At 49.4% G+C, this 21,264-nt stretch overlaps 1 protein-coding gene across 1 annotated transcript in view; it reads left to right on the plus strand.

The window, feature by feature from the left end:
- Positions 1-19,329: 19,329 nt before the first annotated feature.
- LOC124619451 (loricrin-like) overlaps positions 19,330-21,264 on the plus strand; it is a 202,699-nt gene continuing 200,764 nt past the window's right edge. The window contains exon 1 of the mRNA XM_047145841.1: positions 19,330-19,435. The gene's annotated coding sequence lies outside the window, so the exon portion shown is untranslated. The remainder of the gene's footprint in view (positions 19,436-21,264) is intronic.

Genomic DNA, 21,264 nt, shown 5'->3' on the forward strand with positions numbered 1-21,264 from the left:
CAAGATTCGACGCGTCTACGGCTATCGGCCACCTGCCAGCGTCCCTGCGCTCTCACTGAATGGAGCAGTTTGTACTGACTCCGACGTCATTGCCAATCGCTTAGCAGAGCATTTTGCTATGAGTTCCGCTTCTGCGAATTACCCCCAGGGCTTCCGCTCCATTAAAGAGCGGATGGAACGTCGGAGCCTTTCGTTTCGCACCAACCACCCAGAATCTTACAATGCTCCATTTAGTGAGTGGGAATTTCGCAGTGCCCTCGCTGCTTGCCCTGATACCGCTCCTGGGCCAGATGGCATCCACTGTCAGATGCTGAAACACCTTTCAGTGGACTGCCAGCGGCGCCTTCTCGATCTTTACAACCGTCTTTGGGTCGAGGGGGAGTTTCCGTCGCAATGGCGGGAAGGCATTGTCATCCCCGTTTTGAAACCTGGAAAGAACCCTCTGGAGGTGGACAGCTACCGTCCCATTAGCCTCACCAACGTTCTTTGCAAGTTGCTTGAACGGATGGTGAGCCGGCGCTTGCATTGGGTACTGGAGTCTCGGGGCCTTCTGGCTCCGTCTCAGGGTGGGTTCCGTAAAGGCCGCTCCGCCACCGACAATCTGGTGAGCCTGGAGTCGGCCATCCGTACTGCCTTTTCCCGCCGTCAGCACCTGGTCGCTGTCTTTTTCGACATGCGGAAGGCGTACGATACGACGTGGCGTCATCACATTCTTTCTACGCTCCATGGATGGGGTCTTCGGGGTCCTCTGCCGATTTTTATCCGCAATTTTCTGTCGTGTCGTACCTTCCGCGTGCAAGTCGCGTCCTCGTATAGTTCCTCTCACGTCCAGGAGAACGGTGTGCCACAGGGCTCTGTTTTAAGTGTCTGTCTGTTTTTAATAGCCATTAACGGGCTTGCTGCGGCCGTGGGAAATTCTGTCTCCGCCTCCCTGTATGCTGACGACTTCTGCCTTTATTACAGCTCTACTGGCATTGCAGCTGTTGAACGTCAGCTACAGGGGGCTATCCGTAAGGCGCAGTCTTGGGCTGTAGCGCATGGGTTTCAGTTTTCGGCAGCCAAGACCTGCGTTATGCATTTCTGCCGGTGCCGAACAGTCCATCCTGAGCCGCGGCTTTATCTTGCCGACGAACTCCTTGCTGTGGTGGAGACCCACAGGTTTTTGGGGGTGGTTTTCGATGCCCGGTTGACTTGGCTGCCTCATATCCGGCAGCTGAAACAGACGTGTTGGCGGCATCTAAACGCTCTGCGATGCTTGAGCAACACCCACTGGGGCGCCGACCGCTCTACACTGTTGCGGCTCTACCAGGCGTTAATCCAGTCCCGTCTGGATTATGGGAGCCTGGCTTATGGCTCAGCATCCCCATCTGCGTTACGGGTGCTGGACCCGATTCTCCACAGCGGGATACGCCTTGCCACTGGTGCTTTCCGCACCAGCCCTGTGGACAGCGTACTAGTGGAGGCAGGTGTACCTCCACTGCGGTTCCGACGCCAACGTTTGCTGGCCGCTTATGCTGCCCATGTACTAAGCTCGCCCGGGCATCCAAACTATCGCCTCCTGTTCCCGCGGTCGGTCGTCCGTATGCCAGAACGTCGGCCGCGGTCTGGTTGTACAATAGCGGTCCGCGTCAAAGAGCTTCTCTCTGGGCTCCAGGGTTTCACTGTTCCACCTCCTTTCCGGGCTACTTTGCATACACCCCCATGGTGTGTTCGTCGCCCTAGCCTTCGGCTCGACTTGGCACAGGGCCCTAAGGACTCAGTCCCTCCTGAGGCCTTCCGCCGCCGCTTTTATTCCATCCTGGCCACGTATCAGGGCTCTGGTGTTGTTTACACTGACGGTTCGATGGTTGCTGGTCGTGTCGGATATGCGCTCACTCTAGGGGACCATTCCGAACAACGTTCCTTGCCGGATGGCTGCAGCGTTTACACTGCTGAACTGGTCGCCATCCTTCGTGCCCTAGAGTATATCCGCTCCTGCTCAGGTGAGTCCTTCGTTATCTGTAGCGATTCCCTGAGCGGTTTACGAGCTCTCGACCAGTGTTTCCCTCGTTCTCGTCTGGTGATGGCTATCCACGAGTCTCTGCATACTCTCGCCTGTTGCGGCCGCTCTGTGGTCTTTGTGTGGACCCCCGGTCATGTCGGTATCCCGGGTAACGAACATGTTGACCGCCTGGCGAAAGAGGCCACCAGCAAGCCATCTCTGGACGTTGGCCTCCCAGAGACTGATTTGCGGGCAGTCTTCCGCCGCAAAATCTTGGCGCTATGGGACGCTGAATGGCGGGAACTGACAATGCGCAATAAACTCCGTGCTGTCAAGGAGACGACGGCTGTGTGGCGGTCATCCCTGCGAGCCACTCGCAGGGACTCAGTAGTTCTTTGCCGGCTCCGCATTGGCCACTCCCGGCTGACACACAGTTATCTACTGCGCCGGGAGGACCCTCCTCTATGTCGCTGTGGGGCAGCTTTGACAGTGGCCCACATTTTGCTGGCCTGCCCCCTTTTAGCTGTGGTCAGGCAGACATTTGCGCTGCCTGCTACGCTCCCTGCCCTTTTAACAGACGACTCCACTATGGCTGACTCAGTTTTACGTTTTATTCGGGCAGGGGGATTTTATCATTTACTTTGAGTGTTTCTGTTTTCTTTTAATGATTTGTGTTGATTCTGGCCTTTGGCCTATGGTTTTACACTGATTTTTTAATGTGTTTCTCAGTGGTTGGCCTTTCCTTTTTATGTCTATGGTCGGCCAACCACCGTCACACTCTGTGTGGTTTTAGTTTGTTTTGTCTTGTCTTTGTCTCAGTATCTCTTGTTCTGTGTCGTCTGTGATCTCTTCTGTTCCTTGTTTTTATTCTCTGTGGGTGTTCTTTGTCTTTGGAAAAAGGGACCGATGACCATGGCAGTCTGGTCCCTTTAATCCCCCAAACCAACCAACCAACCAACCTAGCCATCTCCCGAGCCTACGTCCATACTTTGCTGCACGTGTGGAAAACCCCTGGTGTGTTCCATATTTGGGACACGTTCCCTCAGAGCAATGACATTGGGTGCGGGAGTCGAATACGCCAAGGATTTTAAATATGCCCAAAGGAAAAAAAAATCAGTTGAATTCAAATATAGCGATCGGGTAGGCCTGGAGCAATCCACTCACTCGGAAACTGGATATCAAAATACTGATGAACTATACCTGTAAAGTGAAGCGGAGGAGCATCTTGTGTAAGACACATTCGTTGGATGACGTCCAAAGGTGCATCATCAAGTAAATGAAGCAACTCATCTCTGAGAAACTGCAAATACGTTTGCCCACGCTGTGGGAAGAGATTACGCCCCATACGCTGGGGCTGAACTTTTATTGATGTCCATGTTGTCACACTGCATGAGGGTTTTCATAAGCACAGACGTGCTTGTTATGACAACTGAAGATTTCATCACGTGAAAACCGAGCCTTATCAGCGGATAAAGTAGATGCTGAGAACTGCAGAAGCACAGCACACTGCGTTAATAGAAAGTTGTTCTTGGAGGAAAGTACGCCGTATTTAATCTTATTTTGGATAAATGGCAGCATCGGTCGTAATTATTGAAATCCTTTATTTACAGAACGATTTTGTTCACTGTGTGACCATCTTCAGTGCAAATTATTCGAACATCGTAGGCCCATATGATAATAGCACAACATTTTCTATGAGGTTATAACAGTACCTCACAAACAGTTATCATGTCGCGCGCTCAAAGTATGATCTTTTTATTGCTCAACTAAAAGGTCTTTAATGTGGCAGGTATTGCTACATCAATTGATTACAGTCACTGAAAAAAATTAACAATAATATCACTTTTCTTGTATTTGCAATCCAATGACGATCTCGCTCTGGCTTTGGCTCGTAATTAAAAATGTTAAAAATGTTGTCTATGTAGTCGCTGTTGGTACGAAAGGCACTCGGGTGTTACTTACGCCAACTTGAAGAACTTACGAAGACAATCTTTCAGGATTAATTTGATGATTTATGTTTTTCATTGCAATGTGCTTCATACTTTTTTAAACAATGGTCACTTGAAAATAATTCTTGACGCTCACTTTTCACAAAAATTCACATTTATTAAACTTTTTATACTTTCGCATGTTCAAAACATCACTTCATCATACAATTTCGCAGCCGTTACTGCTCTTAATAAAACTCACAACATTTTCCGTTGTCCACAACTCCGACTCATCTTTTCATTTCCAACACAAAGTCAAGACTGTTCATAATCAACACAAAAACTTCACTACTCTGTACGCTTCGGTGCCAAAAGTCACAAGCCAAGCTCAAAGATAACAACAAGTACAAAGATATTCACACTAGATATTGCATCGATTTCAACATCTCAAAATATCGACGTACATACATATAAAAATGAAACCGAATTTGAATAGAGTGAAAAATATGAGACATTACGTAGAAAAAATATTCATTAATCTACGGTATCGAAAAATAGGGTTGGCGAGTGGTAATGGTTTCGTAAATAAAGAACCATTACAAGGTGTAACAAGTACTTTGATGATTACTTACAAAGGTATCTTCACTTTTACTGCATACAATAATTTTTAAATTTGCAGAAGAGCCTATTTTGTAACCTTGGCAGTTAACAGTGGCAGTTGCCGATCCAGAGTACAGTCCAAAGTACATCGATCTGTAGATGAAGGATTTCAGTATTCACGACCTATGCTGCCATTTATCCAAAATATGCTGACAATAATACGGCCGTGGAGCACACTGTTCCTAATGGAATTAGACATTAGGAACATTTAATCCTTGCACCCATTGAACGAGATACGGAAAAAGAAGATTTTCATGCAGAATGTTCCAGATCGCCAAGTGATTAACATCTTCCCTTCTCGCATTTCTCCTTGATTCTCAATTGATGGAAGAATCCATCGTGCAAGCTCAGGCGTTCGTACATCATCTGTTCTCCCACCACCTGCAACTCTCTTCTCAAATGAGCATGTCCCTCACACGTGTTGATGGAGTCGTACAAACGTTCTTGAATAAGGTGACTGCCTCCCAGGGTAATGTCCAGCATAAAGTTGTGCTGCGTCCGCTTTCCCGCCTGTTAGGTCGTACATGTAGCGCATTCCGTCTTTTGCGACACGATATACCTAGTTATGTTATGTTGTGATGGAAGGTATTCTTGAATATAACTGTCACTCAAAAAAAGAAAAAAAATCTGTGACCAATTGTGAATAAGAAGTGCGTAAAAATGCACATTTGAGGTACGTTACGCAACCAGGAGTTACTATTTGGAACACCTTTCACACCTCCCTACCGAAGGATTTTTCGAACCTTGTACAAATGAACTTTTTGTGATGTTTTGATGTGAAGAATAAACCAAAGTTCCTGACACATTCTTTGTACGCCATGTATTTTGTAGTGAACTGGGTGTTTCGTATGAACTTTGTGCTAATTTTCATACGTATGAAAGTTTTTGAAGCATCGGAATGCCCATCTGTATCAGTCACTACAGTGGCTGTCATGAAAATAAGCAGGTGACGATCTGATGTGCTCAGACTCGAAGCAGCTTTGTTGCCACACACACACACACACACACACACACACACACACACACACACTGTAGTAGCGAAATAGGTCGGCGCCTGGTTCAGTGATTCCGTCCTATATCATGGGTTCACGTGTGGCTTCAGTCTTCCATGGAAAGCTGCACTGACTTGTGTTTTGTAGTGACCGTAATACAGGAGCAAGAGACTACATGTAGTGCTACATCACCGAACGTGCGTAAAGGGCGTCGAGACATTCGAAAACAAATTAAAATAGTCGTATTAAACGTACTGAACGCTCTTCACTGATCTGGCCTACAGTGAAGAAGGCAGGTATAATATAAATATTACACAACTGCATAAACTTATAGCAAAAACTTGTGTTATTTCCACGGAATTCGATAGTGTTAACAAGAAGTTAAATAGTTAGTAACTAGAAGTGTACTTGGTTGCTACGACAGTGGAGGGTGTCCGACGCCTAGAAAAATACACGGTGATCTCCGTGGTCCATTGATCGTGACCAGGCCAAATATCACGAAATAAGCATCAAACGAAAAAACTACAAAGAACAAAACTTGTCTAGCTTGAAGGGGGAAACCAGATGGCGCTATGGTTGGCCCGCTAGATGGCGCTGCCATAGGTCAAACGGATATCAACTGCGTCTTTTTTCTAGTAGGAACCCCCATTTTTAATTACATATTCGTGTAGTACGTAAAGAAATATGAATGTTTTAGTTGGACCATTTTTTCGCTTTGTGATATATGGCGCTGTAATAGTCACAAACGTATAAGTACGTGGTATCACGTAACATTCCGCCAGTGCGGACGGTATTTGCTTCGTGATACATTACCCGTGTTAAAATGGACCGTTTACCAATTGCGGAAAAGGTCGATATTGTGTTGATGTTTGGCTATTGTGATCAAAATGCACAACGGGCGTGTGCTATGTATGCTGCTCGGTATCCTGGACGACATCATCCAAGTGTCCGGACCGTTCGCCGGACAGTTACGTTATTTAAGGAAACAGGAAGTGTTCAGCCACATGTGAAACATCAACCACGACCTGCAACAAATGATGATGCCCAAGTAGGTGTTTTAGCTGCTGTCGCGGCTAATCCGCACATCAGTAGCAGACAAATTACACGAGAATGGAGAATCTCAAAAACGTCGGTGTTGACAATGCTACATCAACATCGATTGCACTCGTACCATATTTCTATGCACCAGGAATTGCATGGCGACGACTTTGAACGTCGTGTACAGTTCTGCCACTGGGCACAACAGAAATTACGGGACGATGACAGATTTTTTGCACGCGTTCTATTTAGCGACGAAGCGTCATTCACCAACAGCGGTAGCGTAAACCGGCATAATATGCACTATTGAGCAACGGAAAATCCACGATGGCTGCGACAATTGGAACATCAGCGACCTTGGCGGGTTAATGTATGGTGCGGCATTGTGGGAGAAAGGATAATTGGCCCCCATTTTATCGATGGCAATCTAAATGGTGCAATGTATGCTGATTTCCTACATAATGTTCTACCGATGTTACTACAAGATGTTTCTCTACATAACATCCCCCTGCGGGTTCGGGGGTTAGAATAGGCCCGCGGTATTCCTGCCTGTCGTAAGAGGCGACTAAAAGGAGTCTCAAACGTTTCGGCCTTATGTGATGGTCCCCTCTCGGGTTTGACCTCCATCTATCCAAATTATTCCGAAGAGCGAGCCAATTGGGGAAGGGCACCTTACATGGTGCACTGTATCCTTCGTGCAATTAGACCTATTGCCGTCTTTCTCGTCGTTGCGATGGTGTCCCGCTCGTTTTCGATCTCATGGGCGATTACCACGCTGCACTCTGCAGTGTTTCTTTTAACTGTGACGACGACCTTGGCCATTTTTGCACCTAAGATCCAGCACGGTAGCCAGTCCGTTGTGGTGGGGTCGCCATGTACCCTCTTGGTTGTAGCCCCCTGACAACACAGGGATCGCTCTGCTGATGCCTGCGCCGTTCACTCCCCACGTATGCCAAGGAGTAGATGCCCATCTCCCTGGGGCATCGGGACTCCCGGCAATGGCCATCCTGCCAGGTGGCCTTTGCTGTGGCTGGGTGGCGCCCGTGGGGAGGGCCCTTGGTCGGAGTAGGTGGCATCAGGGCGGATGACCCGCAATGAAGCGTGGTACATCATCTGTCGCTGGCGGCCAGCCGTCAGCAGTCTCTAAGCGTTCGAGAGCCCATTTTAAAGGTAACGTTTATGACCCCAAATCGTTCCCCTCCCTCGCCACACCATGGGAGGAACGACAGGCATTGCGTGACACTGAGACGTATTCGCCCAGATATCTTGTCTGTACCAGAGCTGATGGGGAATCTTTTCTATCCGTGAAGCCTCAGTTCTTTGTAGAGCATTTAGAGGACAAGTTCGGTGAGGTGGAGGGCTTGTCCAAGATGCGGTCTGGATCGGTGTTGATAAAAACGGCATCCTCTGCCCAGTCACGGAGGTTGCTCAGTTGTGACAAGTTGGGGGATGTTTCCGTTAGCATCACGCCGCATAAGAGTCTGAACATGGTCCAGGGTATTATATTCCACCGGGATCTTCTTCTGCAGTCCGACGATGAATTACGCGCCAACCTCGAACGACGAGGTGTTCACTTCGTCCGGCGCGTCCATCGGGGTCCGAGGGATAATCAGGTCGCCACCGGTGCCTTCATCTTGGCCTTTGAGGGTGATGTCTTACCCGAAAAGGTTAAGGTGATGGTTTACCGTTGTGATGTGAAACCATATATCCCTCCTCCGATGCGGTGTTTTAAATGCTGGAAGTTCGGGCACATGTCATCTCGCTGTACTTCCAGCATGACGTGTCGGGATTGCGGACGTCCTTCGCATCCCGATACTCCATGTGCCCCGCCTCCTATCTGTGTTAACTGCGGAGAACACCATTCCCCCTGCTCGCCGGACTGTAGGATATTGCAGAAAGAACGGAAGATAATGGAATATAAGACCTTGGACCGGCTGACCTACCCCGAGGCTAGACGGAAATATGAGAGGCTCCATCCTGTGGCAATGCCGTCGACCTACGCCGCTGCTGCAACGACGGTTCTCCCGTCATCACGTATCGGCCCTAAGATCGGTCAGCATCCACCGGCCCCCTTGCTTGTGGGGGGCACTTCACACCCTGTTGCTCCTGCTCCATCTTCTTCAGGAGCAACACCCTCCCAACCTTCGGGGACATCAGCTCCCCCTTCCCAGCCGGAGAAGCGTAAGACTTCTTCGGCTGCTCTCGCCAGGAAGGGATCCCTTGGGGACCTCCCTTCGCAAGTTCCGACCAGTGGCAAGGCGGACGCCCGCAAGTGGTTGAAACAACCGCCAGTCCCTGGTCGTCGGGCCTCGCGGTCGTCGTCTGTCCCAGAGACTGACCCAGTGAAGCCCATGCAGCCTGAAGAGCCGAAGGCACAGCGTGATAAGCAGAAAAGGAAGAAAGTCCCCAAGACCAACGGTAATGCGGTGGCACCGATCCCGCCGCTCCCTACAAGCTCTGCCTCTGAGGACGAGGTGGAGATTCTGGCGTCCGCTGAGGACCTCGCTCTTGCCGGTCCCGCGGACGCAATGGATGGCATTTGCACGGATGCTCCATCGGAGGCAGCAGGTGCCCCAGTGGCGTAATCTGCCTTCCCAGTCCCGTCACGCCTTTCCCAGCCATGGCCAACACCATCCTCCAGTGGAACTGCAGCGGTTTCTTCCACCATCTAGCTGAGCTCCGCCACCTTATCAGCCTTCACCCTTTCTTCTGCATTGCTCTCCAGGAAACTTGGTTTCCAGCAATGCGAACCCCCGCCCTCCGTGGCTATCGGGGTTATTATAAGAACCGAGCAGCTTATGAAAGGGTGTCTGGTGGCGTCTGCATATATGTCCTTCACACTCTGCACAGCGCGTCTGTCCCTCTCCAGACGCCTCTAGAGGCTGTCGCTGTACGCGTGTGGACGCCACAGGCTGTTACCGTCTGCAGTCTTTACATTCCACCGGATGGTGATGTCTCGCAGCATGTCCTGGCTGCACTGGTCGCCCAATTGCCGCCACCTTTCTTGCTATTGGGCGACTTCAACGCTCATAACCCTCTGTGGGGTGGGTCAGTGGCAACAGGTCGAGGCGCCATCGTTGAGCATTTATTGTCGCAGCTCGATCTCTCGCTGTTAAATGATGGTGCCTTCACACACTTCAGTGTGGCGCATGGCACCTACTCAGCCATTGACCTTTCCATCTGTAGCCATAGCCTCTTACCGTCTGTCCAATGGAGTGTGCATGACGACCTGTGTGGTAGTGACCATTTTCCGATCTTTTTGTCACTACCACAGCGCCACTCTTCTGGGCGCCCTAGCAGATGGGCTATGAATAAGGCTGACTGGGACTTGTTCTCCTCCACTGCCGCTTTTGAGCCTCTCTCTACCGATGACATTGATGCGGTGGTTCAATCGGTCACCACCGGCATCGTTACTGCCGCCGAATCTGCCATTCCCCATTCCTGTGGGTCCCCTCGGCGGAAGGCTGTGCCTTGGTGGTCGCCTGCGATCGCTGAAGCGATTAACGATCGCCGGCGGGCGCTCCAGCGTCACAAGCGACACCCCTCCCTCGACCACCTTATCGCCTTCAAACGGCTGCGTGCGCGGGCCCGCCTCCTTATCCGCCAAGGCAAGAAGGAGTGCTGGGAGCGGTATGTGTCCACAATTGGCCTCCATGTCTCTCCATCGCAGGTCTGGGCCAAGATTCGACGCGTCTACGGCTATCGGCCACCTGTCAGCGTCCCTGCGCTCTCACTGAATGGAGCAGTTTGTACTGACTCCGACGTCATTGCAAATCGCTTAGCAGGGCATTTTGCTTTGAGTTCCGCTTCTGCAAATTACCCCCAGGCCTTCCGCTCCATTAAAGAGCGGATGGAACGTCGGAGCCTTTCGTTTCGCACCAACCACCCAGAATCTTACAATGCTCCATTCAGTGAGTGGGAATTTCGCAGTGCCCTCGCTGCTTGCCCTGATACCGCTCCTGGGCCTGATGGCATCCACTGTCAAATGCTGAAACATCTTTCAGTGGACTGCCAGCGGCGCCTTCTCGATCTTTACAACCGTCTTTGGGTCGAGGGGGAGTTTCCGTCGCAATGGCGGGAAGGCATTGTCATCCCCGTTTTGAAACCTGGAAAGACCCCTCTGGAGGTGGACAGCTACCGTCCCATTAGCCTCACCAACGTTATGTGCAAGCTTCTCGAACGGATGGTGAGCCGGCGCTTGCATTGGGTACTGGAGTCTCGGGGCCTTCTGGCTCCGTCTCAGGGTGGGTTCCGTAAAGGCCGCTCCGCCACCGACAATCTGGTGAGCCTGGAGACTGCCATCCGTACTGCCTTTGCCCGCCGTCAGCACCTGGTCGCTGTCTTTTTCGACATGCGGAAGGCGTACGATACGACATGGCGTCATCACATTCTTTCTACGCTTCATGGATGGGGTCTTCGGGGTCCTCTGCCGATTTTTATCCGCAATTTTCTGTTGTGTCGTACCTTCCGCGTGCAAGTCGCGGCCTCGTATAGTTCCTCCCACGTCCAGGAGAACGGTGTGCCACAGGGCTCTGTTTTAAGTGTCTGTCTGTTTTTAATAGCCATTAACGGGCTTGCTGCGGCCGTGGGAAATTCTGTCTCCGCTTCCCTGTATGCTGACGACTTCTGCCTTTATTACAGCTCTACTGGCATTGCAGCTGTTGAACGTCAGCTACAGGGCGCTATCCGTAAGGCGCAGTCTTGGGCTGTAGCGCATGGCTTTCAGTTTTCGGCAGCCAAGACCTGCGTTATGCATTTCTGCCGGCGCCGAACAGTCCATCCTGAGCCGCGGCTTTATCTTGCCGACGAACTCCTTGCTGTGGTGGAGACCCACAGGTTTTTGGGGGTGGTTTTCGATGCCCGGTTGACTTGGCTGCCTCATATCCGGCAGCTCAAACAGACGTGTTGGCGGCATCTCAATGCACTCCGGTGTTTGAGCCACACACGCTGGGGAGCCGACCGCTCTACCCTGCTACGGCTCTACCAGGCGTTAATTCAGTCCCGTCTGGATTATGGGTGCCTGGCATATGGCTCAGCCTCCCCGTCTGCGTTGCGGGTGCTGGACCCAATTCTCCACAGCGGGATACGCCTTGCCACTGGTGCTTTCCGCACCAGCCCTGTGGACAGCTTACTCGTGGAGGCAGGTGTACCTCCGCTGCGGTTCCGACGCCAACGTTTGCTGGCTGCTTATGCTGCCCATGTTCTCAGCTCGCCCGGGCATCCAAATTATCGTCTCCTGTTCCCGCGATCGGTCGTCCATCTGCCAGATGGTCGGCCCCGGTCTGGTTGTACAATAGCGGTCCGCGTCAAGGAGCTTCTCTCTGGGCTTCAGGTTTTCACTGTTCCACCTACTTTCCGGGCTACTTTGCATACACCCCCATGGTGTGTTCGTCGCCCTTGCCTTCGGCTGGACCTGGCACAGGGCCCGAAGGACTCAGTCCCTCCAGAGGCCTTCCGCCGCCGCTTTTATTCTATCCTGGCCACGTATCAGGGCTCTGGTGTTGTCTACACTGACGGTTCGATGGTTGCTGGTCGTGTCGGGTATGCGCTCACTCTAGGGGACCGTTCCGAACAACGTTCCTTGCAGGATGGCTGCAGCGTTTACACTGCTGAATTGGTCGCCATCTTTCGTGCCCTAGAGTTTATCCGCTCCTGCTCAGGTGAGTCCTTCGTTATCTGTAGCGATTCCCTGAGCGGTTTACGAGCTCTCGACCAGTGTTTCCCTCGTTCTCGTCTGGTGATGGCTATCCACGAGTCTCTGCATACTCTTGCCTGTTGCGGCCGCTCTGTGGTCTTTGTGTGGACCCCCGGTCATGTCGGTATCCCGGGTAACGAACATGTTGACCGCCTGGCGAAAGAGGCCACCAGCAAGCCATCTCTGGACCTTGGCCTCCCAGAGACTGATTTGCGGGCAGTCTTCCGCCGCAAAATCTTGGCGCTATGGGACGAGGAATGGCGCGAACTGCCATTGTCCAATAAACTCCGTGCTGTCAAGGAGACGACGGCTGTGTGGCGGTCATCCCTGCGAGCCACTCGCAGGGAATCGGTAGTTCTTTGCCGGCTCCGCATTGGCCACTCCCGGCTGACACACAGTTATTTACTGCGCCGGGAGGACCCTCCTGTATGTCGCTGCGGGGCGGCTTTGACAGTGGCCCACATTCTGTTGGCCTGCCCCCTTTTAGCTGTGGTCAGGCAGACATTTGCGCTGCCTGTTACGCTCCCTGCCCTTTTAACAGACGACTCCACTATGGCTGACTTAGTTTTACGTTTTATTCGGGCAGGGGGATTTTATCATTTAATCTGAGTGTTTCTGTTTTATTTTTGTTTTGTGTCGACTCTGGCCTTTGGCCTATGATTTTACACTGATTTTTTAATGTGTTTCTAAGTGGTTGGCTTTTCCTTTTTTATTTGTATGGTCGGCCAACCACCGTTTATCTCTATGTGGTTTTCGTTCGTTTCGTTTTGTCTTGTCTTTGTCTCAGTCTCTCCTGTTCTGTATCGTCTGTGATCTCTTCTGTTCCTCGTTTTTGTTCTCTGTGGGTGTTCTATGTCTTTGGAAAAAGGGACCGATGACCTTGGCAGTCTGGTCCCTTTAATCCCCCAAACCAACCAACCAACCAACCAACCGGTGTGCCACAGGGCTCTGTTTTAAGTGTCTGTCTGTTTTTAATAGCCATTAACGGGCTTGCTGCGGCCGTGGGAAATTCTGTCTCCGCTTCCCTGTATGCTGACGACTTCTGCCTTTATTACAGCTCTACTGGCATTGCAGCTGTTGAACGTCAGCTACAGGGCGCTATCCGTAAGGCGCAGTCTTGGGCTGTAGCGCATGGCTTTCAGTTTTCGGCAGCCAAGACCTGCGTTATGCATTTCTGCCGGCGCCGAACAGTCCATCCTGAGCCGCGGCTTTATCTTGCCGACGAACCCCTTGCTGTGGTGGAGACCCACAGGTTTTTGGGGGTGGTTTTCGATGCCCGGTTGACTTGGCTGCCTCACATCCGGCAGCTCAAACAGACGTGTTGGCGGCATCTCAATGCACTCCGGTGTTTGAGCCACACCCGCTGGGGAGCCGACCGCTCTACCCTGCTACGGCTCTACCAGGCGTTCATTCAGTCCCGTCTGGATTATGGGTGCCTGGCATATGGCTCAGCCTCCCCGTCTGCGTTGCGGGTGCTGGACCCAATTCTCCACAGCGGGATACGCCTTGCTACTGGTGCTTTCCGCACCAGCCCTGTGGACAGCTTACTCGTGGAGGCGGGTGTCCCTCCCCTGCGGTTCCGACGCCAACGTTTGCTGGCCGCTTATGCTGCCCATGTTCTCAGCTCGCCCGGGCATCCAAATTATCGTCTCCTGTTCCCGCGATCGGTCGTCCATCTGCCAGATGGTCGGCCCAGGTCTGGTTGTACAATAGCGGTCCGCGTCAAGGAGCTTCTCTCTGGGCTTCAGGTTTTCACTGTTCCCCCTACTTTCCGGGCTACTTTGCATACACCCCCATGGTGTGTTCGTCGCCCTTGCCTTCGGCTGGACCTGGCACAGGGCCCGAAGGACTCAGTCCCTCCAGAGGCCTTCCGCCGCCGCTTTTATTCTCTCCTGGCCACGTATCAGGGCTCTGGTATTGTCTACACTGACGGTTCGATGGTTGCTGGTCGTGTCGGGTATGCGCTCACTCTAGGGGACCGTTCCGAACAACGTTCCTTGCAGGATGGCTGCAGCGTTTACACTGCTGAATTGGTCGCCATCTTTCGTGCCCTAGAGTATATCCGCTCCTGCTCAGGTGAGTCCTTCGTTATCTGTAGCGATTCCCTGAGCGGTTTACGAGCTCTCGACCAGTGTTTCCCTCGTTCTCGTCTGGTGATGGCTATCCACGAGTCTCTGCATACTCTTGCCTGTTGCGGCCGCTCAGTGGTCTTTGTGTGGACCCCCGGTCATGTCGGTATCCCGGGTAACGAACATGTTGACCGCCTGGCGAAAGAGGCCACCAGCAAGCCATCTCTGGACCTTGGCCTCCCAGAGACTGATTTGCGGGCAGTCTTCCGCCGCAAAATCTTGGCGCTATGGGACGAGGAATGGCGCGAACTGCCATTGTCCAATAAACTCCGTGCTGTCAAGGAGACGACGGCTGTGTGGCTGTCATCCCTGCGAGCCACTCGCAGGGAATCGGTAGTTCTTTGCCGGCTCCGCATTGGCCACTCCCGGCTGACACACAGTTATTTACTGCGCCGGGAGGACCCTCCTGTATGTCGCTGCGGGGCGGCTTTGACAGTGGCCCACATTCTGTTGGCCTGCCCCCTTTTAGCTGTGGTCAGGCAGACATTTGCGCTGCCTGATACGCTCCCTGCCCTTTTAACAGACGACTCCCCTATGGCTGACTTAGTTTTACGTTTTATTCGGGCAGGGGGTTTTTATTCTTTAATCTGAGTGTTTCTGTTTTTATCTTATTGTTTTGTGTTGATTCTGGCCTTTGGCCTCCGGTTTTAAACTGATTTTTTAATGTGTTTCAAGTGGTTGGCTTTTCCTTTTTATTTCTCTGGTCGGCCAACCACCGTCACACTCTGTGTGCTTTTAGTTCGTTTTGTCTGGTCTTTGTCTCAGTTTCTCTTGTTCCGTGTCGTCTGTGCTCTATTCTGTTACTCGTTTTTTATTCTCTGTGGGTGTTTTTTAGTTCTTGGACAAAGGGACCGATGACCGTAGCAGTCTGGTCCCTTTAATCCCCCAAACCAACCAACCATCTACATAACAGAATGGCGATGTACTTCCATAATGATGGATGTCCGGCACATAGCTCGCGTGCGGTTGAAGGGGTATTGAATAACATATTTCAAGGCAGGTGGATTGGTCGTCGAAGTACCATACCGGATTTCTTTCTGTGGGGAAAGTTGAAGGATATTTGTTACGGTGATCCGCCGACAACGCCTGACAACATGCGTCAGTGCATTGTCAAAGCATGTGCGACCATTACGGAAGGCGAACTACTCGCTGTTCAGAGGAATGTCGTTATACGTATTGCCAAATGCATTGAGGTTGACGGACATCATTTTGAGCATTTGTTGCATTAATGTGGTATTTACAGGTAATCACGCTGTAACAGCATGCGTTCTCAGAAATGATAAGTTCACAAAGGTACATGTATCACATTGAACAACCTAAATAAAATGTTCAAACGTACCTACGTTCTGTATTTTAATTTAAAAAACCCACCTGTTACCAACTGTTCGTCTAAAATTGTGAGTCATATGTTGTGACTATTTCACCGCCGTCTATCATATAGCGAAAAAATTGGTGCAACTAAAACATTCATATTTCTTTACCTACTACACGAATATGCAATAAAAATGGGGGTTCCTATTTAAAAAAAGAAACGCAGTTGATATCCGTTTGACCTATGGCAGCGCCATCTAGCGGGCCAACCATAGCGCCATCTGGTTTCCCCCTTCAAGCTAGACAAGTTTCATTCTTTGTAGTTTTTTCGTTTGACGGTTATTGATATTTGGCCCGGTCACGATCAATGGACCACCATATATATATATATATATTTCTGTCTCAGTGACCTCCGTTCTTCGTCTTCCCTCTCAATCAGTTTTCGGGTTAGAAAGTGTAACGATGGACGAAAATTTTTAATGTAATGTAGAACCAATGCAGTAGCAAGAGCGAAGCTTTTGTCTACAACGCACTTACTGCGTTCTGAGGACGCTTATAGCATACTTAGATAAACTTTTGGGTCACAGAACCATCCGAGCACACAGTTTTTGCTCGACTTCAACAGAAATAGTGGCCTGAACGCAACTATAGTTACTTTTGTATAGCGAGTATCGACGATTTGTGAGATGAGTGCAATAACGAAGGATCTGTAGCAGCTGCAAATAAAAAAAATTATCCGGGGGTATGGAATGTTCTTCCTCGTATTAAGACGAGCCGGCGAAACAATAATTCTGGCGTAGACATACAAATACTTGGGCGCTGCACATACGCATAACTAAAATGCGTTCATAAGTGACACGGTACAATAATGATGTTGCAGATGTTACCAAAATTAATTTAATTTCTTTCTAAACAGGTTTATAGCTGGAAATTTCCACGAGGCCCAACGTAAATTCATCAGCGAGGACATTTTTCGTTACACAAGCAAAACAGTTTCACACTTCTTACGGTATTTTTTTTTTTTTGGTCGGAATGCTTTTATGTTTTCACGATAAAACACGTGTAGCAAGCATCTATGTTCTTTTTTTTTTTTTGTTCAATAGTTCAGAGGTTCTGTTTTTACACGGGTTGAAGTGACAAAATTATTTTTCTTGAAAATTTCTTGTAATTTGGAAATTCGTGGTAAGGTCTTATGGGACCAAACTGTTGAGGTTATCGGTCCCTAAGCGCACACACTTCTTAATCTGACTTAAAGCAGCTTAAGCTATAGACAACACACACACCCATGCCCTAGGGAGGACTTGAACCTCCCACGGGGGGAGCCGCACGGACTGTGACAAGGCGCCCTTAGACCGCGCGGCAACCCCGCGCGGCCAAAATTTCTTGTAACGTTAGTCTTTTTTTCGTAAGAACTGGCAACAATTCTCTTTTTGAAAGTACTGCATCATATTCTAGACTACAAATGAGATGTATGATATTTCTTCGGAAGTTTTAATAACGTTTGAAATTATCAATAATAGGCGCTGCTGTAAGACGGTGCGATGTCCGTCCTTCATTAACCAATCTTCATGCCGTCCGCTGGGTAATCCACGGCTAAAGCGGAAAGAGCGGATTCCGAGAACGTGCTGACAAGGGACTGTGGGCCAGGGTTGTTGCGAGTGCGGAGCTTTCGATTCCAAGAAGGTTATCAGCGCTCGTACTTGTCACACAGTCTCCTGAATTATGTTAAGAGCTAGCAACTAAGCAATAAGGGTCGCAGCTGTTCTACATCTACATCTAAATTTATACTCCGCAAGCCACCCAACGGTGTGTGGCGGAGGGCACTTTACGTGCCACTGTCATTACGTCCCTTTCCTGTTCCAGTCGCGTATGGTTCGCGGGAAGAACGATTGCCGGAAAGCCTCCGTGCCCGCTCGAATCTCTCTATTTTTACATTCGTGATCTCCTCGGGAATTATAAGTAGGGGGACGCGATATGTTCGATACCTCATCCAGAAATGCACCCTCTCGAAACCCGAACAGCAAGCTACACCGCGATGCAGAGCGCCTCTCTTGCAGAGTCTACCACTTGAGTTTGCTAAAGATCTCCGTAACGCTATCACGCTTACCAAATAACCCTGTGACGAAAAGCGCCGCTCTTCTTTGGATCTTCTCTATCTCCTCTGTCAATCCGACCTGGTACGGATCCCACACTGATGAGCAATACTCAAGTATAGGTCGAACGAGCGTTTCATAAGCCACCTCCTTTGTTGATGGACTACATTTTCTAAGGACTCTCCCAATGAATCTCAACCTGGCACCCGCCTTACCAACAATTAATTTTATATGATCATTCCACTTCAAATCGCTCCGTACGCATACTCCCAGATATTTCACTGAAGTAACTGCTACCAGTGTTTTGTTCCACTATCATATAATCATACAATAAAGGATCCTTCTTTCTGTGTATTCGCAATACATTACATTTGTCTATGTTAAGGGTCAGTTGCCACTCCCTGCACCAAGTGCCTATCCGCTGCAGATCTTCCTGCATTTCGCTGCAATTTTCTATTGCTGCAACTTATCTGTATACTACAGCATCATCCGCGAAAAGCCGCATGGCCCCTGTGGCACGTCAGAGGTTACTTTAACGTGTGTAGAAGTCTCTCCATTGAGAACAACATGCTGTGTTCTGTTTGCTAAAAACTCTTCAGTCCAGCCACACAGCTGGTCTGATATTCCGTAGGCTCTTACTTTGTTTATCAGGCGACAGTGCGGAACTGTATCGAACGCCTTCCGGAAGTCAAGGAAAATGGCATCTGCCTGGGAGCCTGTATCTAATATTTTCTGGGTCTCATGAACAAATAAAGCGAGTTGGGTCTCACACGATCGTTGTTTCCGGAATCAATGTTGATTCCTACAGAGTAGATTCTGGGTTTCCAGAAATGACATGATACGCGAGCAGAAAACATGTTCTAAAATTTTACAACAGATAGATGTCAGAGATATAGGCCTATAGTTTTGCACATCTGCTCGACGACCCTTCTTGAAAACTGGAACTACCTGTGCTCTTTTCCAATCATTTGGAACCTTCCGTTCCTCTAGAGACTTGCGGTACACGGCTGTTAGAAGGGGGCCAAGTTCTTTCGCGTACTCTTCGTAGAATCGAATTGGTATCCCGTCAGGTCCAGTGGACTTTCCTCTGTTGAGTGATTTCAGTTGCTTTTCTATTCTTTGGACATTTATTTTGATGTCAGCCATATCTTCGTTCGTGCGAGGATTTAGAGAAGGAACTGCAGTGCGGTCTTCCTCTGTCAAACAGCTTTGGAAAAAGGTGTTTAGAATTTCAGCTTTACGCGTGTCATCGAAGGCCGGACCATGCTGAGGTCATCTGACGCGTCACGTCGCCTCCGTCAGGCGTGGTTTAGGTACCAATATGAGGTACTGTTGTTGTTGTTGTTGTTATGAGGTGGGTGTTGTGATGCGGTCTGCATGCGACGGTTACCTCATACTGGTTCCTAAACCCCGCCTGAGGGAGACGACGTGACGCGTCACATGACCTCAGCACGGCCCGGCCTTGATGCGTGACGTCGCAATCTGTGACATTCCGCTACGCCGACGCCAGCTGGCGCAGCAGCACGGCACAACGCAGTAGCAACCAGGACTGCAGCGCTGCTGGGTCGTGCTGCAACGTGAGAGCCGCCGTGTTTGGGTGCTAGCGAGGCAAGTGTATAAATTATCTTCTGTCTTACTAGCTGCCTGCTACCTCTTTGTGTCGCGTCTCACTGTAGATTGTTGTGTTCTGCGGTGAGGAAAGAGACTCGAAACGCCACGATCAGAATTCATGGTGTGTTGTCGCGCTAGGAACTCGTGCTCGTTCCGGTACTCCGAAAACAGCTCTTGAAACTGTGTGTAAAAAAAAAAATGGGTTCAAATGGCTCTGAGCACTATGGGACTTAACATCTATGGTCATCAGTCCCCTAGAACTTAGAACTACTTCAACCTAACTAACGTATGGACATCACACACATCCATGCCCGAGGCAGGAATCGAACCTGCGACCGTAGAAATCTGAAATTGGTGCAGAGTATGAACATTCAGAAATTCCCGCGATTTGTGATTGGCACGACTCATCTTGTGGAAGGTTTATTATTTGATTGCTCCTTACAGAAGTTGCTCCAGTAGTGGCAGAAAAATATGCTGTTAATTTTGGTAACTTTTCAGTTAATTCCTTCTGAGATACAGCTTTTTTCCTTTTTGCGGATCCACTAGGATATGACCGTTTCGACATTTAGTATTGTAATTCAGTATTTATTTTTACACCGAAAATAGTCGCTAACACAAAACAAATCAGGCAAACGACTATTTAATCAAAGAATAACTCAGAGCACAGTCAGTAATAACTTCAAACAAAACAAACGTCACAACACCGCAAAAATGCTGTAGAATCGTCGAGTCGGTTTATTTAAATCGGTCGGTCACGTTTAATTTTACGTCACTATTCGCTCCGTGCAGAACTGTGCACTGTGCAACGCTAATAAGCAAGTAGGTATTGTAGTCAGTCATTATTCTGCGATTTTCGAAATAAATTTCCTTTTCGATAATAAATATCGGTTATCGTTTGGTGATCCGGCAAGAACTACGGGGCCCCTATCGATCGTGGGGCACTGGACACGTGCCCCTGCCCAGTGGGAAAGAGAGACCTGAGAATGACCTCCTCAATGCCAACCAGCACTGGATACTGAGAACATTGTTTATATGAAACGAGACTTGCGCTTTTCTTACATATATCTTGAAGGGCACAGATCAAAGTAATTGTGTAGATGCAGTATTACTTGATTTCCGAAAAGCGCAGAAGATAATTAAAAAGAAGTATGATCATATGGAGTTTCAGGCTGTTTAAAATATTTTCGCATCTCTGTTACGTTGTGCAGGAACACCGTCGTTTCTGTCTTACAGAAGAGGACAAGTACGAGTTTCTGGTAAACTGTGCGTCCACTGCCAGTGAGCTGATGGATTATAATGATACGTCACAGCGAAAGGAAACATTTCGTGATCGGAAAAACTGTTGCACACCAATACGTCACAACAAGCAACTACTTTATAATGAGTGCAGTATTATTAGTTTCGTGTATGAGGCAAATACTAGCTAATATCGAAGCCGGTCGCTAGTTCTCTTCCGCCCCCTCCCCCCCCCCCCCCCCCCCGTCTCTCTCTCTACAGCCAACACGATATCTCCATTTTACTTGATATCACTGAACACTGTTCAGTGTTGGTAGTGTGTGTGATATGACTAACCTAATTTGTGACTCACTCGTCAGGATGTTAATGATTCGTGAAACACAGAATCTCACATTTCTGTAAATAAAGTACGAATTGCCTCTCTTTGCACGAGGTTGGAAATTTGTACTGACACTATTGGATATTACTACAGTTATTATGATAGATAGATCGATATTCAGCGATCACAGACCCTGCAGACCACGCGCTGCTTCCACAAACTGCCTCCATTCCTTCCTGTTTTGTGCCCGGTTCCTCCAGGTGTCTTCAAT

This window comes from Schistocerca americana, chromosome 6, assembly GCF_021461395.2.
Source record: "Schistocerca americana isolate TAMUIC-IGC-003095 chromosome 6, iqSchAmer2.1, whole genome shotgun sequence".
In the NCBI taxonomy this organism is placed as follows: Eukaryota; Metazoa; Arthropoda; class Insecta; order Orthoptera; family Acrididae; genus Schistocerca; species Schistocerca americana.